Source organism: Pinus tabuliformis, chromosome 5_2, assembly GCF_031772625.1.
Source record: "Pinus tabuliformis cultivar Carrire ecotype Pingquan chromosome 5_2, CPIR1, whole genome shotgun sequence".
Lineage (NCBI taxonomy): Eukaryota > Viridiplantae > Streptophyta > Pinopsida > Pinales > Pinaceae > Pinus > Pinus tabuliformis.
In genome coordinates, this window is record NC_142306.1 from 798,535,056 (window position 1) to 798,561,502 (window position 26,447).

The window sequence follows — 26,447 nt, forward strand, 5'->3', positions numbered from 1 at the left end:
TTAATTTTAATTTTAATACAACACATAAAGCTTTACATAACTATTTTTTACAATTTCTTTCCTAGTGAATTATAAAGCATCTCTCTACCTAATAAATTTAATATAGAAAATATGATCATACATATTATAAATAAAAAATGAATAAATATACTTCAATTATAAACTATTATTTTTTAATTAAAAGGGAAAAAACTTACCATCACACGCTGCCAGCCCCCATTTCAAGTATTCTCCCCCTGCGGCCCCAGCCAGATATTTACGTCTATTAGGTATTTACCTGATTTTCGCCACAGAAGCAAGTACCAATGATACACCATTCGTTATTCGCGTTGTTCAACCCCTCCCTCCGTCCAATGCACACGAATAATGCATCGAAAGGCCCCGAATCCGAACCCCCCGCACCGGCTCTATTGCTGATTTTCAAAATGGAGAAAGATATTACTGTTTTGAATTTAAAAAAGAAAAAAAATTATATATTTTTGAAAAGTTTGTTATTTTCTTTTATATCCCCACAGCTGACGGCCTAGAGTATGCCGTAAAACTGCTTTTGCTTGGCTAAGAGCTCATCTTCCTCGGACGTAAGGAAACAGGTTAACAGCCCAAGACCCATAGGCATCTGGCAGGAGTGAAAGCCTGCTCCCTTACGGACCACCAGCGGGTTATTACAGGTGGCGTGGTTTTCCTTGATAACAGTGATGAGTCAAACTGACATTCGCGGATAGCAGCCAGAGATGGTTGTCCTCACTGTTGGTTTGACACCTGAGTTTGATAGGTTTTGCCACCTTAGGAAATAAAAAATAAAAAAAAATAAAAAATATCCCCACGGCTGAACAATTGTTTCCTTCGAGTTTTATTTTTTATTTTTTAATATTTTTAAGTGAAGAATTTCGTTTTATTAAGCCTTTTTAAATTGTAAATTTAATATGGAAAAAAGCATATGTATATGATATTCTTAATTATAATTTTTTATTATTATTTAATTAATATTATAAATTAGTTTTTCTTATTATTAATTAATTAATATAATAAATTATTATTAAATTAAGAGATATTTTACCAGTAAAAGTAAAAGAGTATTATTGAATTTAGAAACATTTTACAATTCAATATAAATATGTTGTAATGAAATATTGAATGAATGAAGTGTTAAATTTAATAAATAATAATAATAATAATATGGTGTCCATTTACATTATATACATTATGGTAGAGATGTTGTTTTAGTAAAGGGTTAAATAATAATAATGATGCTGTGTATTCAATTGAAAAAAAATAATAATAAATTTTCTCAATCCAATTTGTTATATTACAATTTTGTTTTTATCAATAAAATTACAAATAATAAAAAAAAATCATAACATCCATATAACATTAAAATATATTTAATAAAGATATTCATATTTCTAATTATGATATTTCAAAACTATATATTAAAAAGTTAATTAATAATCATATAAAATTGAATACTTACATTAAACTCTTTTTATTTTTTGATTCTGTGCAGGGAAGGCATACATACTCTACGCCCCTTTGGTTTTGAACACGTGACCTCTTAAGAGGAAACACACGCTCTTAACCATTATGCCCACTCATCCATGATAATTCATAACTTATTTCCTAAAGATAAACCACAATGGTTGGTTGGAACATGTCAACCAAATATTTTTAATGTGATTTCTTCCGAAAATTTACTTATATTAACAGGTTATGGATCACAAAAGCTTGAAGTGGAATAACTTTATTTCAATTAATAAACATATAACGTCCAAGTAGCATAGAATAAATAGTAGCAAGGTGTTCTATTAAGACACTATGAAGTGAAAAGGTCATGGTTTGAAACTCTCTATGGCTAAAAAACAGGTTATGCTAACGTTAAGGCACTCTGTAGTGAAAATGCCATGGTTTGAAACTCTTTATGGCTCAAAATCAGGTCATGTTAAGGGTTGGTGTGGCCCAGCTCAAGTGTGATCCCCTGAGTGATTTTAACGAGTGGAATTTTTAACAAAAATAATATTTCTAATAAGATCTGTTTATATAATCTATGATATACAAATCATATTGAAAGATTAAATTTAAAAAATTACAAAACATGCCAAAGAAAAATGTCATAAATATATGTATATAGTAATATGTATTACAAATGTTTTATTTGAATTAAAAATAAGAACGTGAAATTTACAAATAATATAAAAAAACTTGAAGACTGAACTTAACTTTCAATTTGTCATGCACTGATAGGTCCAAATCCTTTTAGGTCCAACCCTTCTTTTAGAGTGAAAAACATGAGGAGAGGTTTGTACCTTGAGGGATCCAACCCCTTTAGATTCACCACAAATCTAGAGTTGAGTTGGATCTACACTATTTCTAATTGTGAAAATTTTTTGATCATCATCATTGTGTATATGTATATTTTTGAAATGAACATGATCATTTGAAATTTACATCATTATGAATCTAAATGGTGAAAAAATAACAATAATGTTTAGTGATGAAACTCTCACTAATAACAAAATGAAATGATTAAGACATTGAATCCTTCTCAATTTTGTCAAGAATGATGAATATGAGTTTATCTTCTTCAATTTTAAGTATAATAACACAATCTATAAATGATAAAAATATGTCATGTATATGAATGAGATTAGTACAATCATTTTAAATTTACTTGTTTTCCTAAGTTCGTTGAAAACATAAAAAGTATTGTTCAAACAAATATTTCAATAATTACATAAGGAATAACTTTAATAGAAATATAATAAGAATGTTAAATAATAAAAAATGTACATTGAAACAAATCCATGTACACATAAATCAATGTGTCTATTTAAACTTAAACTTAAATTTCTATTCAATGTCAATTTTAATTTCTTTTTATTTTTTATTTCAATTTTTATGTAAGTTCAATATCAACTTTTAAGTCTATTTCTATTACAATTTATATTTCAATAATAATTTATATTTTGATTTCAAGTTCTAATATATTGATTTCAATTTATGTATATCTATTAATCTAGAAATGATGAAAATTGTAAATTGAAATCATTATGTTGATTTCAATGCATGTTAATTTCAATGACAATTTTTATTTCTATTTATGTTTCTGTTCAAATTCTAATGTGTTTATTTTAGTATACATTATGTTAATTTTTAGATGCATCTATTTAGAAGTGATAAACAAAATGGATACTAAAATCAATGTCTAATGCAATGATTTCAGAATCAGTATCTAAATATGTTAATTTAGAAATGGTGAAAAATGTAAATCTAAATATGTTAATTTAGAAATAGTGAAAAATGTAAATTGAAATCATTACACTGATTTCAATGCATGTCAATTTCAATGTCAATTTTTATTCCTATTTATGTTCCTGTTCATAAAAAAATGTATACTAAAATCAATACATGTACATTGAAATCAATTTTTTTTAGAGCCATAAAGATTTGTTCATTTTCTCATGGGATTTAGTAGAAATGTGTCTACAAATAATGTTTAATTTCTTTTTCACTTCTTTGTATACCTATTTTAGTGTTGTTAATCTATATAGCCTAGAGAAATCCATTGGTAAATTATTTGCAAAACATAGTGCATTTTCCTAATTCTAATTCTTTTTGTCAAGATTGATAGTCCATTTCATTGTTTGGATAAATAGATGATACTTATTTTTTATATTATTTTATCAATGCAGCTTACATGTAAATTCCTATTTTAATTTCTATCTCAAACTTAAATTTGAATTTCTATATATATCTTCATGCTAATTTCTATTTTATAGGAAAAGTGTTATCCTCTCATTATGATGTTCTTCAAATGTATTAATTTTCCTATTTGGATCTAGATCAATTTTATTTTAACCATTATTTCAATATCTCAACATTTTTAGAGACATCTCTATTCAACAAAAATATGTAAGTTTTTTTCCTAGACATACGATTTCTTTTCTCTCCTTTTGTACAATCCACTCTTCATTAAACCCCGAAATCATGACTTCCATATTTTTAATTTCAAATTATTCATTTTTAATACCACATTTTTATACTAAAATCTATATTTACTATATCTTTATTCCATATTCTTATCTCTTATTGACCTCAACATTACTCTTTAGTTTTACCCTTCTTTCTATATATATATTCTGCATTCTTTACTTTCTTCTAATTTGCTTTTTACATATTTTTCTACTCTTTTTTCTTAACTTATTCTAGATCTTTATCCTTTATTTTCTTTAATCTTTATATTTTTTAAACTTTCACTTATTTACTACTTTTATTTTTATTCTTATATAATTCAATATATTTATTATATTTTTTTTATTTTACATCATTTTGTTGAGATTTATATTTATTCAATCATGTCCATTAATTTCAACTTAAGTAAAAAATTACTTGAAACATAAATTAGCATAAATTAACATATTAAATAAGATACAAATCACAACAAGAAAGATGGCTCAATTTATATTTGATATCACAATATTATTAAAATTGTAATTTATAAATTTATTTACTTTTAAATAAATTTAAATTATTTAAAAATTAATAAATAATAATTATTATACCATTATTGTTTTTTATATAATTTTTAAATAATTAAAAAATGTTTTTTTTTAAATAAAATAAAATAAAAATTATATATATATATATATATATGAGAGATTCATTATATTATTAAATAAGCATAGAGTACAAAAATAGTAGTTGGTTTGTCATATCGGAAACTAGACAAGTTATAGAATAAGACTGTCTTGATAACACATTTAACTTGGCATGCCATCATATTTTTCTTATACATTTCAAAAAAGCGCCCCTTCCCACTGCTTCTATTTGTAGGTCTTCCTATCTAAATAATTTTACAACTTTGATCTCTAGACCTAAACTTGATAAAATAACTACAACACTACATATAGAAACATAACATGAAACTAAAAAAAATATTGGTTTATATCATGATCAACTAATAGTAGGATTCCCTAAACACAGTACTATTTGTCTAGACTTGCTGGCCCCACTGTTGGGTTTGCCACAAAGGTTGTCATTATAGCCTTTGGAGTCACTAGTAGACGACCGCTGCAATGCTGGCTTCCCAAACTTGATACTTTCTCAAACAGGTTGGACCTCCTATCTCTTCAGTCTGCGAGATATCCACATTGTGGGTATACTTCAGGTAGATTGAGAACATCTTGTTCAGATCCCCAATTCTACCAGCCTGCAGTTTTTCTATATTAATCATACCCTTTAGAGCCTCTTCAATTCCTCTTAGGCATTGGTTTATAGCTTTTAACTAGATTTTTGTCTTGAGATGTTTCATGTTCCTCTCATTTGTTTTCTTCACATGCAGCTTCCCCACCAAAGTCTTGACATGCCAAGCGGTCTCTAGGGTCTTGTGGTACACAATCATCCATGTTCTAGATTTCCTGGTGTCGATGATCTAGTCTACTTCCTCCTCTATTATGCCATTAGAGACAACCTTGCGTTGTCTTTGAACCTCACTCTCCCAGAATTCCACTATCTCCTTCCCTTTTTGCGAGACTATCACTTGTTAATTGTTAGCAACAACCCTCGCCGCTTCCTCCATGTGTGTCCATTTGCTGGACTCAAAGCCCTGAGTCTCTACTCGAGGCTTGCCCCTCGACCTACCTCTAACACTCTAGCCCTTACCCATTGCACTCCCTAATAACTGAATTTCCCTTACTGAAATTACTATCACCAACTCATAGTTACACTACCTTTCAACATTCTGCCTTATGTCGACGAAGCCCACTCCCTGACTATGATTTAAAGGTGGCACCCAAGACGTGACTTGGCACACCGATATTTGAGTACTTTCCCTCTTCATTTTCGGTAACTCCCACGTGCCAGCGATGTTGTTGTTCATTCGTGTGTGCTTATGGGTATCATTCCTCTCGTTTGCCCTCGGAAGCAGTCTATACATGATCATAATTGTCACAACCCTAATCTTGTATGCTTCCCCTCTTGGTGTCATATCTTCCCACTCCTCTCACCACACTCTCATATTAATGAGTTGATATGACTAACGATCTATTATTGAGGAAATCCTCCCTTTGCCATCATCAACTGCCTTTCTATCCTTTTACTACAGACATAGACCCCTTTTCATATCCCAATTAACCTCCACCTATTTGTCCATAACGAAGGTTTATTAATTTTCATAACCTGTTGGGTCACTGTCCTGATTTGGGCCCACCCCTTCTCTATCAAACTGCCTTAATGACGTGGAGTGATGTCTCTCCACCAACCTTCAGTATTTCTCATTTATCTTTCCCTCTAATAGCTCCTACTACACCACATTGGTTAGCGAATGAAAGTCTTCTACCCCTTCATTTTCCACCCTATCCACCAACACTTTTGATGAACGTCAAATGAAGGTGAACTCCACAGTTTTCAACACCTCCAGATCTTTTTGAATGTGTTGGATTAACTAGTCTAGGTGCCAATTCCATGTTACTTTTCTTAACTATGCACCACATTGTAACCCATGTGCTTATTCAATGGCTAACATGGAGTCACCTTTGACAATTACGTTCATCATTCCTTCATGAATCATTGTTTCTATCCCATGCTCCAGGGCTTGGAATTCTTCTGCATTGTTTGACACATGGCCCACGTTTATAAAATATACTATGCATATTTTTCCTGTCTAGTCCCTTATGGCTCATCTATCCCCTGCCTTGCCTGGGTTCCCTTTCGATGCCCCATCAAAGTTCAGCCTCAGGAAGCCTTCAAGGGGATCCAACCAGATAGCAGAGCCCAATTGGATATGGTGCTCTCTTGTTCGATGACCATGCCCACTCAGGTATTCTAGATCAAATTACTTTAGAATTCATGTTTCTTGAGGGGATAGTTGTTCCTTTGATGGTCGATTTCCTCTGCTAATTATTGTTTCCTTTAGCTGATGTCTTATTCCCTCCACCAGGTTGTCAACAGGGAGATTATTATCACAAAATATTCTTCTGTTGTGTTCCTTCCATATTTCCCAAAGGATGAAACACATAATTAAATTCCAGGTTAGGTTCACCACCTTGTCTTTCGTATACTGCACTTGTCATTTCCTTACTGTTTCTTGTATGCTTTCCCTACTCTAGTATGTTTGTCGAAACACTGAATTCAATCAGCCCTAGATTATCTCCGTATAGCTATAGGTGTTGAGAAGATGATTAAGGATATCTTCTACATCTTTATAGAGGCAACACCAAGAGGAACCTATAAATCCTCTCTTTATAAGGTTTTTTGAGGTTAGGACCTACCGATGTAAAATCAACCACATGAAAATTTTTTTTTTGGCCAATGTGGCGCCACCCATCATTTTCTCCACGAAGGGTCATTTGTACTAGTATGTCCCTAACTGAGATAGGCTTTGGCTTTCTTTATATTGAACTCCCATCCATGTTTTTCCCCCATCTAAGCTAGTTTTCATCATTATTGAACAAAATTCTTCATTTTCTTAGTTCCTTCATTAGATGTTGAATAGCTAAGTCATTTTAGGTTGGCTGTCGAAACATATTAAAATTCCATTGCCTCCCTTTTTTATTTCCTCCTTTCCATTTCTAATTTCCCAGAAGTAGTGGTGTTGTATGATACCTTTGTTATTACATGCTAATTTCCAATTTGTCGACCCCTGAATGGAACCTGATAACCGTACTAGCTTTTTTGTATGGAAATTAGGTACATAATTCTATTTCCACAACCTTGCCCATAGTGTCGACCCCCTTTTAACCATCTATACCATTATTTTTCTTTGTTTTATTTATTGGTTATCTCTGGATCCTAAAGACTAACACCTCCTGCATCTTTCGGTTTGCACATGGTATTCCAGGCCACTAGCACCCATTTTCGTTTTCCTCTGCTCCTTGCCACATGAAGTTCCTTTGGATGTCCCTGATCTTTTGTAACACTCCCTTGGGAGAAGGGAGGGTAGATAACACATAACTTGTAATAGCTTGTAGCATTTCCTTTGTTAGAATTAGATGAACAACCAAGTTTAGGGCTTTGACGATTCATTGTTTAACCATATCCTCAAGATTTGGTATAACTTTTTCCCAATTGGACTTCTTCAAGGATTGCACCGCTAGAGGGACCCCAAGGTAATTTAATGGGAGGAATGTTCTTTGGAAACCTAAGATAGGAGTTAAATTCCTCTGGATAGAAATATGAGTATTAAAGAAAAAATTCATCGACTTAGACTGATTTATCTCCATACCTGAGGCCGAGGTAAAGTTGTTTAGGATGGACTTAAATGAATGGGCATCCTTTACTATAGTAATATTGTGCAGCATGGTATCTTTGACAAATTGTTGATGCGTTGTTGCGTGACCTTCCTCACACAGAGTAAGGTCCTTTACATCACCTTGTGTATTTGCAGCAACAATTTCCCTCCCTAGTCCTTCCATCATTTTGATAAATAGGAAGGGAGACATAGGGTCCCCTTATTGTGTGCCTCGAGACAGGAAGAGACGTTCTTTTGGGGCTCCATTTAACAGGATTTAAAAACTGGGGGACGTTACATAGGCCATAATCCAACTGATGTTAAAGTATTGATAATTTATTAAATAATTTTATATTTGGTTTAACTTTATGATGAAAGAATTTTGATAAATTTTTAAATATTTTTAAATCGGGAATTTAATATGGGTAAAGATATACATATGATATTATAAGTTAAATATTAATTAAGTCAGTTTATATCTAGATTTACTAAGTATTTGGAATAATCAAAAATATTTTTTAATTTTAATCATATATAATTAATATACATATATATATATATATATATATATAATATTAATATTGACTTTAAAGAAACATAACAATACATTACATAAAGCTTTATATAACTATTTCTTACCATTTCTTTCATACTGAATTATAAAGCATTTCCATAATAAATTTAATATAAAAAATAAAATCATACATATTGTGAATAAACAAACGATTAAATACATTTCAATTATAAATTATTATAATACATTATTTTACTTATTATTATTTTTTAATTAAAAGGAAAAAAAAAACTAAATATTACGATTTTAAATAATAAGAAAAAACATTTATAAAAACATAAATATATTTTTGAATAGTTAGTTATTTTCTTTTATATCCCCACGTTGAACAATTATTTCCTTCTAATTCTATTCTTTATCTTTTAATAATTTTCAGTGAAGAATTTCATTTTATTAAACCTTTTTAAGTTGTAAATTTAATAGGAAAAAAACATATGTATATGATATTGTTAATTATAATTTTTTATTATTATTTAATTAATATTATAAATTAATTTTTCTTTTATTAATTAATTAATTATCATAATAAATTTTATCAATCCAATTTGTTATATTACAAATTTGTTTTTATTAATAAAATTACAAATAATAAAAAAATCTTAACATCCATATAACATTAAAATATATTTAATAAGGATTATTCGTATTTCTAACTATGATATTTCAAAACTATATATTAAAATGTTAATTAATAATCATATAAATACTTACATTAAACTCTTTTTATACATATGTGTCATCCATGATAATTCATAATTTTATTTCAATTAATAAACATATAACGTCATGTGGCATAGAATAAATGGTGGCAAGGTGTTCTATCAAGGCACTATGTAGTGAAAAGGTCATGGTTTGAAACTCTTTGTGGCTAAAAATTTGGCCACCCTAAGGTTAAGGCACCCTGTAGTGAAAAGGCCATGGTTTGAAACTCTTTGTGGCTAAAAATCCGATCATACTAAGGGTTGGTGTGGCCCAGGTCAGTGTGATCCCCGAGTGATTTTAACGAGTTGGTGTGGCCCAGGTCAGTGTGATCCCCGAGTGATTTTAACGACTTAGATGTCCTCAAGTCAGAATTTCTAACAAAAATAATATTTCGACTTGGATGTCCTTGAGTCGGAATTTCTAACAAAAATAATATTTCTAATAAGATCCATTTATATAATCTATGATATACAAATCATATTGAAAGATTAAAATAAAATATTACAAAGCATGCAGAAGAAAAATGTCATACATATGTGTATTATAAATGTTTTAATTAAATTAAAAATAAGAATTCGAAATCTATAAATAACACAACCGAACTTGTACACCCAACTTAACTTTCAATTTATCATGCATTGATAGGACCAAATCCTTTTAGGTCCAACCCTTCTTTTAGAGTGAAAAACATGAGGAGGGGTTTGTTCCTTAAGGGATCCAACCCCTTTAGACTCACCACAAATCCAGAGTTGAGTTGGATCTACACTAGTTCCAATTATGATAATTTTTGGATCATCATAATTGTGTATATGTATATGTTTGAAATGAACATGATCATTTGAAATTTACATCATTATGAATCCAAATGGTGAAAAAATAACAATAATTTTTAATGATGAAACTCTCACTAATAACAAAATGAAATGATTAAGTTATTGAATCCTTCTCAATTTTGTGAAGAATGATAAATGTGAGTTTATCTTCTTCAATTTTAAGTATAATGACACAATCTATAAATTATAAAAATATGTTATGCATATGTATGAGATTACTACGATCATTTTAAATTTACATGTTTTTTTAAGTTTGTTGAAAAGATAAAGAGTATTTTTCAAACAAATATTTCGATATTTACATAAGGAATAACTTGAATAGAAATAAAATGACAATGTTAAATGATAAAAAATGTACATTGAAATAAATGCATGGACACGTAAATCAATGTGTTAATTTGAACTTAAATTTCAATTTGTATTCAATGTCAATTTTAATTTCTATTTCTATTTTTTATTTCAATTTTTTATGTCAAGTTCAATATCAACTTTTATGTCTATTTCTATTTCAAATTTTTATTTATTTATTTTTTTTGCCCCTTGGAAAAAAGTCGTAATTTCTATTAATGATAATAAATTACATTATGTAGATGCCTTAGCATATCCATATTGAGGCTAGAAGCCTCGCCATATGTTTGTTAACAAAAACTAGAAGTCATAGTCTCCACGTAGGGAGCGCTTGTGAAAATCTAAAAAATGAGGTAACTGTCTCTTGACAGTTATTAACTGTAAAACTTCAAAAATGGAAAATTGTCTCTTTGTCAAGAGGTAATTATAGTACTCTATGTTCATAAAAATAAACAACATACATAAATATACAAAAAAAGCTTGGAAATAAAACAGTGAGCTTATGTCCCCTATAGCATATGAAAGTCAATGAAAGGTTTATGGTAATGCTAATGGAATGTTCCATCAATTTCTTCTTGGATTAACCAGCCCTCTTCCTGCCTATGCGCTGCCTCCTTTGATAAGAAGTCTTCCCTTGTGTTGCACTCCCTGAAAATGTGATGACAGATAAATGTATCAAAAGATGATATAAGTCTGTGCGCCTCAGCCAAAATGTGCCTTAACGAATATGTAGAGCAATGCGATGTTCTGTTTAACCAATTGAAAACTAATTTGGAATCCCCAAAAAGTTGTAGATGAGAGCATTGTTTTTCGAGAGCAAAGTGGAGTAGGTGCTTAGCGGTGACAAGCTCAGCAAAGTTATTTGTGCCTCTCCCCAGTTTCATTTGGATTTTGTAGCAGTGGGATTCATTCAGGAATAAAATGGCCCCCCTTCCACAACCCTCCTCTTGGGCTGATCCATCAAAGTAAGCCCATGGGATCGATTTATCAATGTGCTCTGGTTGTACATTTCTTGAGGGAGGGTTTGTTCCTTCATCCGGCAATTGATCAAAATATGCCATCACTCTGGTCCTTATTGAGAGCCAGTGGGGTTCCTTGTGGTCGAAAATAGATTGGTTCCTGGCCGTCCAAAAGGCCCAGCACATCAGTAGTGGCATGTTCCTATCCTTTCCTTTGTTTCCATTGATCCAGTTGATCCAAGCCATGGTTAAGGTCCTCCCCTGCCATGTTTGAAGAGAGGGGTAATGAGCAGAGATGATGTTCCATTGTTCTAAGATGATAGGACATTCTAGAAAGAGATGTTCCATGCTTTCCTTGCTTCTTCTGCAAAGGTGGCACCAAAATGGTCCATAAAAGGATCTCTTCATCAAATTTTGGCATGTCGGGATTCTGTTGAATAAAATGGACCACATGAGCAAGTGCGATCTGGGCACTGCTTTTAGTTTCTAGAGAGCTTTCCACCAAGGCTCAATTTGGTGAGGTTTTGCATGGTCCATAAGCTGCAAGTACCCTTCCTTAGGTGAATATTTCCCATGTTTTGCATAGGCCCATATGATTTGATCCTCTCCCTCTGGTATCCGAACATGGGCTTGTGTTAGGGCCTCTATAAAGTCGTACTAGGCCTGATGCCAATGAGCCGGTAGATGAATGTCAAGGGCCAATTTTCAGGTCTGTTGGAAGAGAGAAGTGTTTAATGGATCAGCTATATGGATGATGAGAGAATGGCCTTGACCAGATAAATGTCCAATCACTTCAGCTGGTAGTCTACGGGCATTGCCGCAACCTATCCAGGGGTCAACACCAAAATGGACAACATTTCCATCATGAATTCTCCACGTAAGACCTTCTTGAATGAGAGAGATAGAATTTGACACTGCCTTCCAAATGATAGAATTGCTGCTACTATTCCTGTGGTTTTGCCAGATCCAGTCCATCATAATCATGGGAGAGATGTATTTAGCATATGCAACCTTAGTCCAGAGACTATGAGACGTAATGAGTTGCCAACCCAATTTGGCTACCAGAGCTTTGGGCCTTGCAATAGTGTCCCATTCTACCCATGCAAATAGCCTTCCCTGTTTGTTAACTTTCCATAAAAATTTGCAGCAAATGTTTTGTAGTCTGGCTAGAATACCCCTAGGGATCCATGCCAAAGTCATCCAGTACACAGGGGTCACTTCCAGGACTGCTTTAATAAGGACAAGACTGCCTGCTCTTGAGAGGTATCTATGGTACCAGATGTTCAGGTGTTTCTCAACCTTTGAGATGAGCCAGGTCCAATCTGCTATTTTGTATCCCTGGGACTTTAGCCTGAAACCAAGATATTTTAATCCTTCCTCAAGGGTGAGGAGGGTGTATGAGAATCAGCGCATAGCAACTTGCACTTCATTCTAAGAACATCCAACTACTGTCAAGGTGGATATGTTAACATTGATGACCATTCCTGTAGCTTGTTGAAAGAGACCAAAAACATTCTGTAGGCCAGTTGTGTCTCCAATACTTCAAAAATATGAGGACATCGTCCACGAAAAGTAAATGAGTGAGAGAGCAGTTGTCCATGATCTTGATTCCCACAATTCTTCCCCTTCCGTGTTTAGCACTTATAATTCTACTTAGGCCTTCCATTATGAGGAGGAATAGAAGGGGGGAGAGAGGGCACCCCTGCCTTAGTCCTCGCTCAACAGAGAAGAATGGAGTAGGAGCACCATTCAGGAGGACACTGTATGAAACATTAGAGATACAACACATAATCCATTTGATATACATGAAGGGAAATCCCAGATGAGTAAGCAACAGACAAATGTATAACCAATTTGCACTATCAAAAGCCTTAGATAAATCGACTTTAGAATCATGCCTTTCAGGTTCCTTAAGTGAACAGAGTGAAGAAGTTCTTATGCAGTTCCAATGGCTTCATGAATTTGACGATGCTGGAGAAAGGCAAATTGCTCTGGAGAGATATGGGCCGAAAGGATAGGTTTGAGTCTAATAGCAATGGTTTTGGCCATAATTTCATAAATGCAGTTACACAAGGATATAGGCCAGAAATCATTAAAATATGAGGGCCTATCGGACTTTTGAATGAGGATGATAAAAGTTGATATGATTGCCGAGGACATCCTCCCAATTAGCCAGCACTTCTCCACCACTTTTAGCAGATCAAGCCCTAGAATGTCAAAGAATGCAATGTAAAATTCTATGGTCCATCCATTCGGACCTAGACTCTTGTCTTTTTGGAAGCCCTTGATGGTGGCCTCAAGTTCCCCCAAAGTTACTTCCTTAGTAAGCTCATCTTCTTCCTCCAATTCAACAAAATAAGGGAAGAGTTCTGTTGTGCGCATAATTTCCAATATGTTTGCTCCCAGAGGGGCCTTGTAAATGCCTTTAAAGTGTGAGATGGCTAAGGATGCCAACTCTCCGGAGGTTTTAACCGCTTGTCCTTGATCATTCTTGAGTTCCCAAATAGTATTTATAGCCTTTCGTCCATTAGCGAACTTATGAAAAAACTTTGTATTGTCATCTCCGTCATGTAGCCATATTGCTCTACTCCTGAGTCTCCAACATTCCTCTCTATCTTTAAGTATTTGTGATCTTTGATTGATGAGGAAAGAGTTGTGCTCTTTTTTCCCTTGAGAGGAGAAGGTTCCTTCTGAGTTTGCTTCAAGGGCAGTAATGGCCTGTTCCACTTGTCTTAACATGATGTCATCTTTCTCCCTCTTCTTATGCACCGAATCTCTGGAAATTCCCTTTAATTCCTTCAGGTTGCACACAAACCCCTTAGCAGGGTCATCTTCGTTTAAGATCAGATGGGATTGCCATAAATCAGTGATCAATTTGATATAGGTGGGATCCCTGAGCCATGTGGAATTGAATTTAAAAGGAGCTTTGATTTTGTGTAAGCAATCATCCAGCTCCAGGTATATAGGATGATGATCCGAAATTCCACCATTGCCTACCCATTCTCTGATACGAGGGTGTATGGCATGAAAGTCTTCCTTAATAAGAAAACGATCCAATCTCCTAGCCAGGCTCTAATCACCAATGCGGTTGTTTTTCTAGGTGTACTAGATCTTGGCTAATGGGATGTCAATCCAGTGGTGATCGTTTAGCATGTTCACAAAAACATCAGATAGTGAGTCTATCTAGGCCATTTTTCCCCAAGATTCCATGAACCCCAGAGAGAAGTTTAGATCTCCTCCGAGGATGATGTTATTAGCATGCAAGAGGGAGCTACTGAATAGCCTTCTCCAAAATAACACCCTGTTATGGCAGGGACCATAGACATTTATAACCCTAATTTTAGTCTCCAGAGCCTTAGAATAGATGTCAGCTCCAATAAAACCACCTCCTCCCCAGATGTTCCTCATATCAATTGTCCGGTTTCGAAAACCAATTGCTACACCCCCAGATCTCCCTGATACATCCAGAGCATGAAAGATCCAGCCTAACATCCATGATTGCAGTAAAGGGTTGATTGTGTTCGACATACAGAGGGTTTCTTGTAAGAAAATCAAGTCAACCAGTTCAGTCATGAATAGTCTCTTCAGGGCTAGTTTTTTCTCAGGGCTAGCCAACCCTCAACAATTGAAGGATAAAATCTTTATGGAGGGGGAGGTGGGAGGGCATCATTTGCTCTAAGAACCTTATCAATTATCTTCTGTTTACCTTGGACTACCTCTTCCCTAGCCTGACCAATTGCTTTGGAGAGAATAGAGGGGTGACCCTTTGAGGGTTTGAGTGAAACCGGGGTAACATCAACATCCACACCGGCTGCATCCCGCCCTCTCTCTTTGGTTTTGGATTGAGTGGGGTACCGTGGGGCAGAATTAACAGAGGGGGAGGGTGGGGGATATGAGGGGATCAGGATAATGGAGGGGAAGCAGGAGGTGTAAGTCGGAGGGGGCAAGGGAAGGGAGCAGTACGAAAAGGATTGTCCTACTGGGGGAGGGATTAGGAGGTCTCTTGTGACTATGAGGGAGGATGAGGGGACAGAGGAAGGGGATACCAAAGAATGATGGTGAAAATGAGATGAGGGAGATGAAAAAGATGCATAAAGATGTGATGTAGAAGCATGAGAAAAAGGAGACATACCGGATGAGAAGACATCACCCTTGGTTGCCCTTTAGCGCGTCATAGGAGGAGAGGGAGGCTGGATAGGAGTCCTACCTATTTTCTTTTGTACTGATGCAACTAGTGCTTCAACGATGTCCGATGTCTTGATTTGATCTTCTGTTGGGTCTCTGCTGCCGGTGGAGGAGGTTGTTCAGTAGGGGAGTCCAACTCCATTACTTGTGTGCCCTGATTTTTTTTCTTGAGGAGGGGGCATGCCCTATAAAGGTGACCCACCTGATGACATCTTCTGCAGCGATAAGGGATGCCTTCATAATCAAGCAACTATTTGCATGAGGAGGCTCTCCACTGAATCGTGATATGTTCCTAAAGGCCTCCCTTGGTGTCCAAATGAATGAGGATCCTTGCGTATGCCATCATACCAGTAGTCTGGTAGGATTTATCTTACTCCATAAAAGTGCCTAAGGAATTCCCAATCCTTCGGAATATGTCCTCAGACCAATATTGTAAAGGTAGGCCTGGTAGCTTGATCCCGATAGGGCCGAATCCAATTTGCTCAGTCTCTGGGTTGAAAAGAGGCGTCTAGTGCTTCAGTAACAATGGTGAATGTTCAAAGTGCCAAAAGGATGAAAAGACCCAACTTGTTTGATCAACCCTTGAAAATCTTAGTGCGAACTATCCCCTTACAAAAGTTTGAACAAAAGGGATATCCACCAGGTGTTGACCCCAAATTTCAGAAGCCCATGTCTTCAATCGAGTTGTTGAGTAGCTTCTACCTCTGATTCTGCGCACTAAAACCCTATCTGCATAATCCATCGTGTCTCCCCAATGAATATCCTCTTCAATCCATAAAATGACGTCTGCTACCCTAGACTTGAAACACTTCTGTTTCTTCTGAGGTTGAGTCACCTGGATATTGGGATGTTCAAAAACCCTCGTCGATTCCGGAACCTCAAAAGAGGGGCTAGGGTTTGGGGGAATTTTTGGGATGGCCTCAGAGAGAGGGGGAATAGAGGAGAGACAACCCGGTGGGAGATCATGGGAGGAGGAAGGGTTAGGGTCGATGAGAGGAGGAGCAGCGAAAGGGACTTCAGCAAAAAACTCAAACGGGTGGGTTGGCGGGGCGGATGACGGGCCCTCAAGCTCAGGGGAAGGGTTGATACAACCAGTGAGAAAACCCAGGGTAGCCGGGGATGGTGGAGAGAAAGCTAGCCAAATCGTGGGTTCCTCCAGTAGCACAGAGGCAGTGTTAGTAGGTTCAGAGAGCTGGGGGTAAACTTCGAAATTTCCAGAAAACCCTTCACTATAGTTTAACATACCTTTTCAGGCAGCATATGTGGACTGCCAGATGGAGCCTTCCTCCAGAGGATCTTCTGAATAATCAACTGCATCAATATCCATACCGACAACTGCACTAGGATGTGGGAAACTGCCTTGAACAAGTTGGCCGATGGAAAAACGACACTGACAGGAATGAAAATGGTAATTGTAGTGCGAAATCCCCAGGGAGCAGGGTCTGGTGCAAGGTGATTGAAACATGCTTTACCCTCCGGTGGAATGTAAAATCTGAGAGTGACCTGTGAGCACTATACACTCGTAGCGTAGAACAAATAATGTAAAAAACCCCAACGTGTAAAAGTGAAGATGGAAAATGGGAGGGTGTGTTCCAATGTGCTAACACAAGTAGCTACAAGTTGGGTGACAGATGGTTGCAGTACCTCGTACCCTTCACCTGTACCATTTTGTCATTTTCCATGTCGGTCGTTCCATCCAGAAACCCTTCGTTCCGTCCAAATGCCCTGAGCTTGTTCCATCGCTCCTGCCAATTTTCCACAATAGATATGTTAAAGATCGTATCACTCTTTCTATTTCTATTTCTATTTCAATAATAATTGATATTTTTATTTCAATTTCTAATATATTGATTTCAATTTATGTGTCTATTAATCTAGAAATGATGAGAAATGTAAATTGAAACCATTATGTTGATTTCAATGCATGTTAATTTCAATGTCAATTTTTATTTCTATTTATATTTATGTTCAAATTCTAATGTGTTTATTATAGTATACATTATGTTTATTTTTAGATGCATCTTTTAGAAGTGATAAACAAAATGTATACTAAAATCAATGTTTAATGCAATGATTTCAGAATCAGTGTCTAAATATGTTAATTTAGAAATGGTGAAAAATGTAAATTGAAATCATTATGCTGATTTCAATGCATGTCAATTTCAATGTCAATTTTTATTACTTTTTATGTTTCTGTTCAAATTCTATTGTGTTGATTTAGTATATATGCCAATTTTTAAATACATTTCTCTAGAAGTCATACAAAAATGTATACTAAAATCAATGCATGTACATTGAAATCAAGTTTTTTTAGAGCCATAATGATTTGTTCATTTTCTCATGGAATTTAGTAGACATATGTCTTCAAATAATGTTTGATTTCTTTTTCACTTTCTTTGTATATATATTGTAGTGTTGTTAATCTATGCAGCCTAGAGAAGTCCATTGGTAAATTATTTTCAAAACATAGTTCATTTTCCTAATTCTAATTCTTCTTGTCAAGCTTCATAGTCCATTTCATTGTTTGTATAAATAGATGACACTTATTTTTAATATTATTTTATCAATGCAACATACATGTAAATTTCTATTTTAATTTCTATCTCAATCTTAAATTTGCATTTCTATACATCTTTATGCTAATTTCTATTTCATAAGAAAAGTGTTATCCTCTCATTGTGATGCTCTTCAAATGTATTGATTTTCATATTTAGATCTAGACCAATTTTATTTTAACCATTATTTCAAAATCTCAACATCTTCACGGACAACATCTGTATTCAACAAAAATATGTAAGTTTTTTTCTAGACATACAATTTATTTTCTCTCTTTTTGTACAATCCACTCTTCATTAAACCCCTAAATCATGACTTCCATATTTTTAAATTCAAATTATTCCTTTTTAATACTACATTTTTATACTAAATCTATATTTACTATATCTTTATTCCATATTCTTATCTTTGATTGACCTCAACATTATTATTTATTCCATATTCTTATCTTTTATTGACCTCAACATTATTCTTTAGTTTTACCCTTCTTTATTTATATATATATATATATATATATATATATATATATATATATATATATATATATATATATATATATATATATATATATATATATATATATATATATATATATATATATATAGTCTCCATTATTTAACTTCTTCTAATTTTCTTTTTACATATTTTTCTACTATTTACTCTTTTTTCTTAACTTATTCTAGATCTTTATCCTTTATTTTCTTTAATCTTTATATTTTTTTTAAACTTTCACTTATTTACTATTATTTTTATTCTTACATAATTCAATATTTATTATTATATTTTTTTTTTTATTTCACAACATTTTGTTGAGATTTATATTTATTCAATCATGTCCAATAATTTCAACTTAATTAAAAAATTACTTGAAGGATAAATTAACATATTAACTTGGATACAAACAACAACAAAAAATATTGCTCAATTTATATTCGATATCACAATATTATTAAAATTGTAATATATAAATATAGTGTGTTGTATAAGTTTATTTTTAAATAAATTTCAAGCATTTAAAAAATAAAACATAATAATTATTATACCATTATTGTTTTTATATAATTTTTTAAATAATTAAAAAAATGTTTTTTTAGATAAAATAAAATAAAAATTATATACATATACATACATACATACATACATACATATACATATATTTATATCTCAGATTCATTATATTATTAAATAAGCGTAGAGTACAAAAATAATAGTTGGTTTTCTAGATTGGAAACCAGACTAGTTATAGAATAACATTGTCTTGATCATACATTTAACCTGGCATGCCGTCATATTATTCTTATACATTTCAAAAAAGCGCCCCTTCCCACTGCTTCTATTTGTAGGTCTTCCTATCTAAATAATTGTACAATTTTAATCTTCAGACCTAAACTTGATAAAATAACTACAATACTACATATAGAAACATAACATGAAACTAAAAAAATATCGGTTTATATCATGATCAACTAAGAGTAGGATTCCCTAAACACATAACTATTTGTCAAGACCTACTAGCCCCACTGTTGGGTTTGTGGAAGACCAATGCAATGCTAGCTTCCCGAACTTGATACTTTCTCAAACAGGTCGGACCTCCTATCTCTTCACCCTGTGATATATCCACATTGTGGGTATACTTCAGGTAGATTGAGAACATCTTGTTCAGATCCCCAATTCTACCAGCCTACAGTTTTTCTATATTAATCATAACCTTTAGAACCTCTTCAATTTCTCTTAGGCGTTGGTTTATAGCTTTTAACTGGATTTTTGTCTTGATTGTTTCATGTTCCTCTCCTTTGTTTCCTTCACTTGCAGCTTCCCCACCAAAGTCTTAACATGCCAAGCGGTCTCTAGGGTCTTGTGGCAGTAATCCATGTTCTGGATTTCCTGGTGTCGATGATCCAGTCTACTTCCTCCTCTATTCTGCCATTAGAGAAAACCCTATTCAGTCTTGAACCCTTTACTGAGTTTACAAAATTCAAAAAAGAGCTAAAATTCCATAAAACAGTCTAAACAAAAACTTGCCCAATAGTATGGGTCGCCTGTCGAGCTATCATGACAACAAACAACAACCTAAACATCAAGAGGTTCTTCAATAATTTGGCACCAACCTGTATCAGGCATGTCCCCTTCAAGCGCAGCTCTTGAGTTGGATGGACCAGGGTCGGCTGGCACCCTAACCACATTCGGAGCGCTGCTAGCTGGATCTGCAGGAACCTGCAAGGATGCTCTACCAATCCCCAACTGGATGCTCGAAGCTGGTACAAAAACAAAACCCGGGCCCTCCTGATGAGAACTAGGCTCTCCCTCTTGGGCTTCCTCATGGAAGACCACTGAAATGTGCGCAATGATCCTTGGACGGTTCAGAGCACTGCATAAGGTGAAGAGCGCAGAGCCATATGAGGGACACTCTCTTCCACTTCGAGTGCGTGGATAATGCCCAACAGAGAAATCGCTTGAAGGGGAGGGCGACTCAGTGGACGGGCTGGAAGGCACTCGCCTGAGCTGACCTCATCGAGACCTCATTCGATGGCGACGACGAGGCATCGGGACGGTCGAAGCAGCGGTAGGAGAGCGAGGCAGGGCAACAACGATGACCAGGCCAGCGGAAATCAGGAAAACGACAGTTCGTAGGCCTAGTGCCCGGGATAAATAACAGAAGGAAGATGGAGGCAGCTCTACTGTAAGACTAGAGCCAAAATTCAGAGCCGCCTCCCTGTTCAATCCACCATTGAGGATGAGTCCCACATAAGTAATGCAAAAATCAGAGCTCTGACCAGACTTTGGATAATTCGGCGAGTGAATCAACGGAATTTTCTCCCTCGCCAACTCATAACTGCACCTTAAAATATCAATCTTCTTCAGGCATCGAGATACATCTGTCATTACTGCAGCAGTGAATGGAGCCGAGGTCTAAGACGAGTCGGAGCGTGCGAGCACATAAACTAGGGTGTCGGACAGGGAGGGAGAGTTAGAGTTGTTTAACGTCGAGCAAATGAACTCTGCGTAATCCAAATTCTGAGAGCCTTCATTTATGAACTGAGTAATCACGTTGTACTGGGTGGGCAGGTGTCGTCCCTCCTCGCGCCACCTCTATCCCATCCAAATTGATAACTATTTAAACACCCGCATCCGGGGTCAATTATAAATTATTATAATACATTATTTTAATTATTATTAATTTTTAATTAAAAGAAAAATATTAATATTTTAAATTAATTAAAAAAAACATTTATAAAAACAAAAATATATTTTTGAATAGTTAGTTATTTCCTTTTATATCCGCATGTTGACAATTGTTTCCTTCAAGTTCTATTCTTTATCTTTTAATATTTTTCAATGAAGAATTTCATTTTATTAAACCTTTTTAAATTGTAAATTTAATATAGAAAAGAGATATTGTTGATTATAATTTTATTATTATAATTTAATTAATATTATAAATTATTTTTTCTTATTATAAATTAATTAATATAATAAATTATTATTAAATTAAGAGATATTTTACAAGTCAAAGTAAAAGAGTATTATGGAATTGAGAAATATTTTACAACTCAATATACTCAATATACTCAATATAAAGAAGACGTTGTAATGAAATATTGAATGAATTGATGACTCACCCCAAAATATTAGGTGGGTGCCTTCAAGGCAACTCGCCCATGTGATCCCTTCCTGCACTCGTATGCAACTGGGGCTTTTGGTGAGGTTTTAATGGAGAATTAACTCTGCCACCTTTTCGAGGTTGTCTTGGTCACCGTGTTATGGTTCTATGGCGCGAGTTTTGGTTATAGCTTGGGTTATTGTTGTTGTTGGTTTTGACCTGCTCCTATGTGCCCTTACCTGGTTCCTTCCACCTGACTTCCCTAGCGACAATTCGGCTCTAACACAAGGTAACCTCTCTGCTCCGATTTCAGGCTCCCTCTTTGCTTTTCTTTAGCTAACAATTCCACTCCTTGTGAGTAGCTGGGGTCTTGGTGGTGGTTGGGCCTCTAGCCGTGGGTTACGTTCTCTTGTGACCAACCCTCGTTGCTGGTCCTCTAGTCGTGGGTTGCCGTTTCTAGTGGTTTGGCTCACCTTAAGGGTCGTTGTTGTTTGGTGTGTTGTTGGTCATGGGTTCGACTATGGAACTTGCTCTCCACTTCAGCTAACCTTCAGGGTACTCATCTTTACCCTTCTCTCGGTTTATTCTCCATATAACTGGTTCTGTTGCCTCTCTAATCATTGTCTCTTCACTGTGCAGGTAATTCACTCCTATGTGGTGGTGGCAAGGGTTTGGTCCTTGACGGTTACTGTTTCTTCGCTCTTTCATTCCGATCTTCGCTTGAACCAGGTAGGGTCCTTCCTATTTATCTTATACAGTCATGTAGGTTGTTTTTGTAGAGACGAAGTCTCATTTTTGTTGGTCCTCAGTTCTGTCTGTCTGTCGAAAGTTCTGGGTCGTTAGTTGGTCATTGGTGACCGTGGCTCTGCTGAGATTTTGGTTGTGAATTTGAACACAATTTTGTATAGTTCGGCTCTGGTTGTTGAGCGTGGTCCCGTCTCTGTTTGTTTAGTTGGTCCTGGGTCACAGGAACCCTTCTTGGTCTGTAATGAAAATATCTGAGGATTGTTTGGCAATTGTATATATTTTTTGGAAGGCACTATGCCTTATGCTCTGAACCTGTGTTGGGTTACAGGATGTTGTCTCTGAACTATAACAAATATTTATGCAATGTATGTATATATATTTATAGAAATGATAAATCTTCTACTTGTAAGAATTTCAATGATTTGCTTTCGTGAAGTACTTGAATGAATTCTCTTGCAGTGTTTAGTTGCTTCGATGTGATGCACAGCCTCGTTAACAATCCCTCGATCATGTAGTTAATTCCATGCGTAGTACCAGATTATAGTCATTCATAATAACAATTGTTTGATACCTGAAATGCTTCTCTTTATTATTTTAAAATATTATGTTAGAGTTTACATTCTTTGGTTTCTATTCTCCTTTGTTGGCAGCAACCCTTTTTTCATCTTTTGATTGTGTATTTAAGCTACTGGTAGCCTCATTCAATTGAGGAACTACCTGCAGTTGCAATTTGCAGTTACATTCCCTTTTGCTGTTATTCAAGTATTAATTTATTTAAGACTATTCCCTAATCTATTTACTTTCAAAAAATAAAAAGTAACGACATTGGCTGTGACAACCTTCTTGAAAAGAAATAACAATAAAAGTAAACTGAAAAGTAAATTTAAAAAAATTCTTAAAATAGCATGTCCAGTTGTTGCCTCCCCTTTATCCCACCCCTTTAACCGCTTGGGTCTCAAACATTGTTCATGTGATGAAGAAAAAAGGTATGATTAGAGTATGTGTCAAGTATTGGCATATTAATAGAGCTTGTCCCAAGGACAACTACCCAACCCCTTTCATTGACGAAATTTTCTAATTTATGGATGACTTCTCTGGCTACAATCAAATTAATAAAATCCCATCTAATCAACATATGATTGCGTTCATTTGTCCATGGGGTATGTTTGCTTATCAAAAACTTCCTTTCTATACTATGAATGGAGGAGAAACTTTCCAACGAGAAATGAATTATTTTTTTCATGATATTAAGCATATTGTGCAACCATTCCTAGATGATTTACCTTCCCATTCTAAGAGTCATCAAGACCATCCACTACATCTCAAAGCCATATTCTTATGATGTCGACAATATAATATCCGATTAAACTCGTATAAATGTGTTTTCTATGTTCAATCTAGTCAACTTCTAGGATTTGTTGTGCCCAAACAAGGAATCCACATTGATCCCCTAAAATTCTAGGAAATCCTCGATTTTCCACCTCCTTCTTCTCTCATTCAGTTACAATGCCTGCAAGGGAAGGATAACTTTCTATGACATTTCATTCCTAATTATGCAAAACTTACCAAAGGATTTACTAATTTATTGAAAAAAGGGGTTCCCTTTCATTGGGATGATATCGCTCAAAATGATTTTGATGCCTTGAAAATTGTATTAGCCCAAGAATCGTTACTCTATCCCCATGATTTTCATCAAGAATACTTCCTGTACCTTGTTGCGGTTGTTACCACTATCGCTTTGGTATTGGTACAAGAATATGATTTAGTAAATGAAAACCATATTTACTACTTGAGACATAATCTAACCGACACTGAAGCCAAGTATTCCATGTTGAAAATTTAGCTTTTATAGTTTTTCGCATTCAAATATTTCACCACTATATTCTACTTCACAAGTCTCTTGTGGTTTCTAATTTCAACCAGATGACTTATATCTTTTCACACAAATTTATGGGGGGAAATACTTGAAGTGGATAATTATCCTCCAAGAGTTTGATTTGAAATTCATCAAATTCAAGTCTAAGAAATCCTTAGTCTTTGTTGAACTAATTTGAAACCTTCCCTCTTCTATCTTAGAATCAACAAGTGACGATATTATCTCCGATGAAATGTTGTTTCTGATTGACTCTTCTGATCCCTGTTATGGAGATATCATCATCTATCTCCAAACCCAAAATTTATAGCTTGAAACCACTCATTCTGATCAATGTCGAATTCGATACCAGGATTGCCAATACATCATAATTGGCAACACTCTTTACCAATGTGGTGTTGATACAATTTTCTGATGGTGCCTCACTTATGAGGAGGTTGAGAATTCTTTGAATGATTGCCATGCTTTAGCATGCGACGAACATATGTCTAGCTATGCTACCACCCAAAATATTTTATGTATCAGTTACTTTTGGTCGACTATGTTTAAAATTGTATTTTAGCGATCCAAAAGTTTCATGCATGTCAAATCCATAACCAAAAAGCCCATGATCCACTTTCTCCATTGCATCCAGTTGTTGCTATTAGACCCTTTTCCAAATTGGGTATTGACTTTATGACCTGTAACCCTTTCTCGGCCTGGGGCATGGTTACATAATCGTTGAAGTTGATTATTTTACTAAATGGGTCAAAGTGATGCCTACCTATGACAACAGTGGAAAAACTATTGCATTGTTCCTTTTCAACCATGTCATTACCAGATTTGGTGTGCCACAAGCTATAGTTACAGACCATGGTAAACATTTTCACAATTTCATGATGTTTGAACTAACTACCAAGTTGGGCTTACGACATGATAGCTCAACTCCCTACTACCCATAGGCTAATGGTCAAGTAGAAGTCATTAATAAGGTTTTGAAAACAATGCTTCAACGCATGGTAGGGATTCATAAAATGAATTGGTCTACTATTCTTTTTTTCGCTATGTGGGCATACCATACATTTATCCGAATTGCAACTAGATTCACAACATTTCAGTTGGTGTATGGTCTAGAAGTCATTCTTCCAATTGAATATGAAATTTCATTCTTAAATCTATATGTCGAGCTTCTTTCCGCAACCTCTGCTGAAGAAGACCATTTTTTTCACCTAGTTTGTTTAAAGGAGACTCGATGTGATGGACATCGAAGATCACAAAAAATGTGTCAAAGTGCAGTATGACCAAAATGTTAAACCTCATGCCTTCTTAGAGGGTGATCTAGTCCTTTTATATGACCAAGAATCCGATAAACTAGGATCTTGGAAACTCAAACCAATGTGGTTAGGTCCATATATCGTTAAACTTGTTCTTGGCAAAGAACACATATTTCATTAAATTTGGAATTAAATGATGAATCTAGAATTTTAAAATAACCAAAAACCTCAATTATATTGATATCATTGTAATAAAAAAATTCCAAATTTAATGAAATATGTGTTAAAGGGGCCTATGTGCTTGCATAAGTTGATGGAATTACCTTGCGCAACCTCGAAATGGGTTGTACCTCAAAATATACTATGCTTAGAACTTTTCTACATAGTCACTGTGTACATACTGTATATATTTGTTGGTGTGTTTGGAGTGTGTTTTCTTGAGAGTTTTCTACCACCTCTACTTATCTTGGATTACATTTGGTTTACAAATGTCGATGTTCCTTACACCATATGTTCGTTATGTTGATCGTGCTAATCATAGTACCTGGAACCTTTCCTCCACAATGTGGTCAATCTATGCTCCCAATGACGAGTT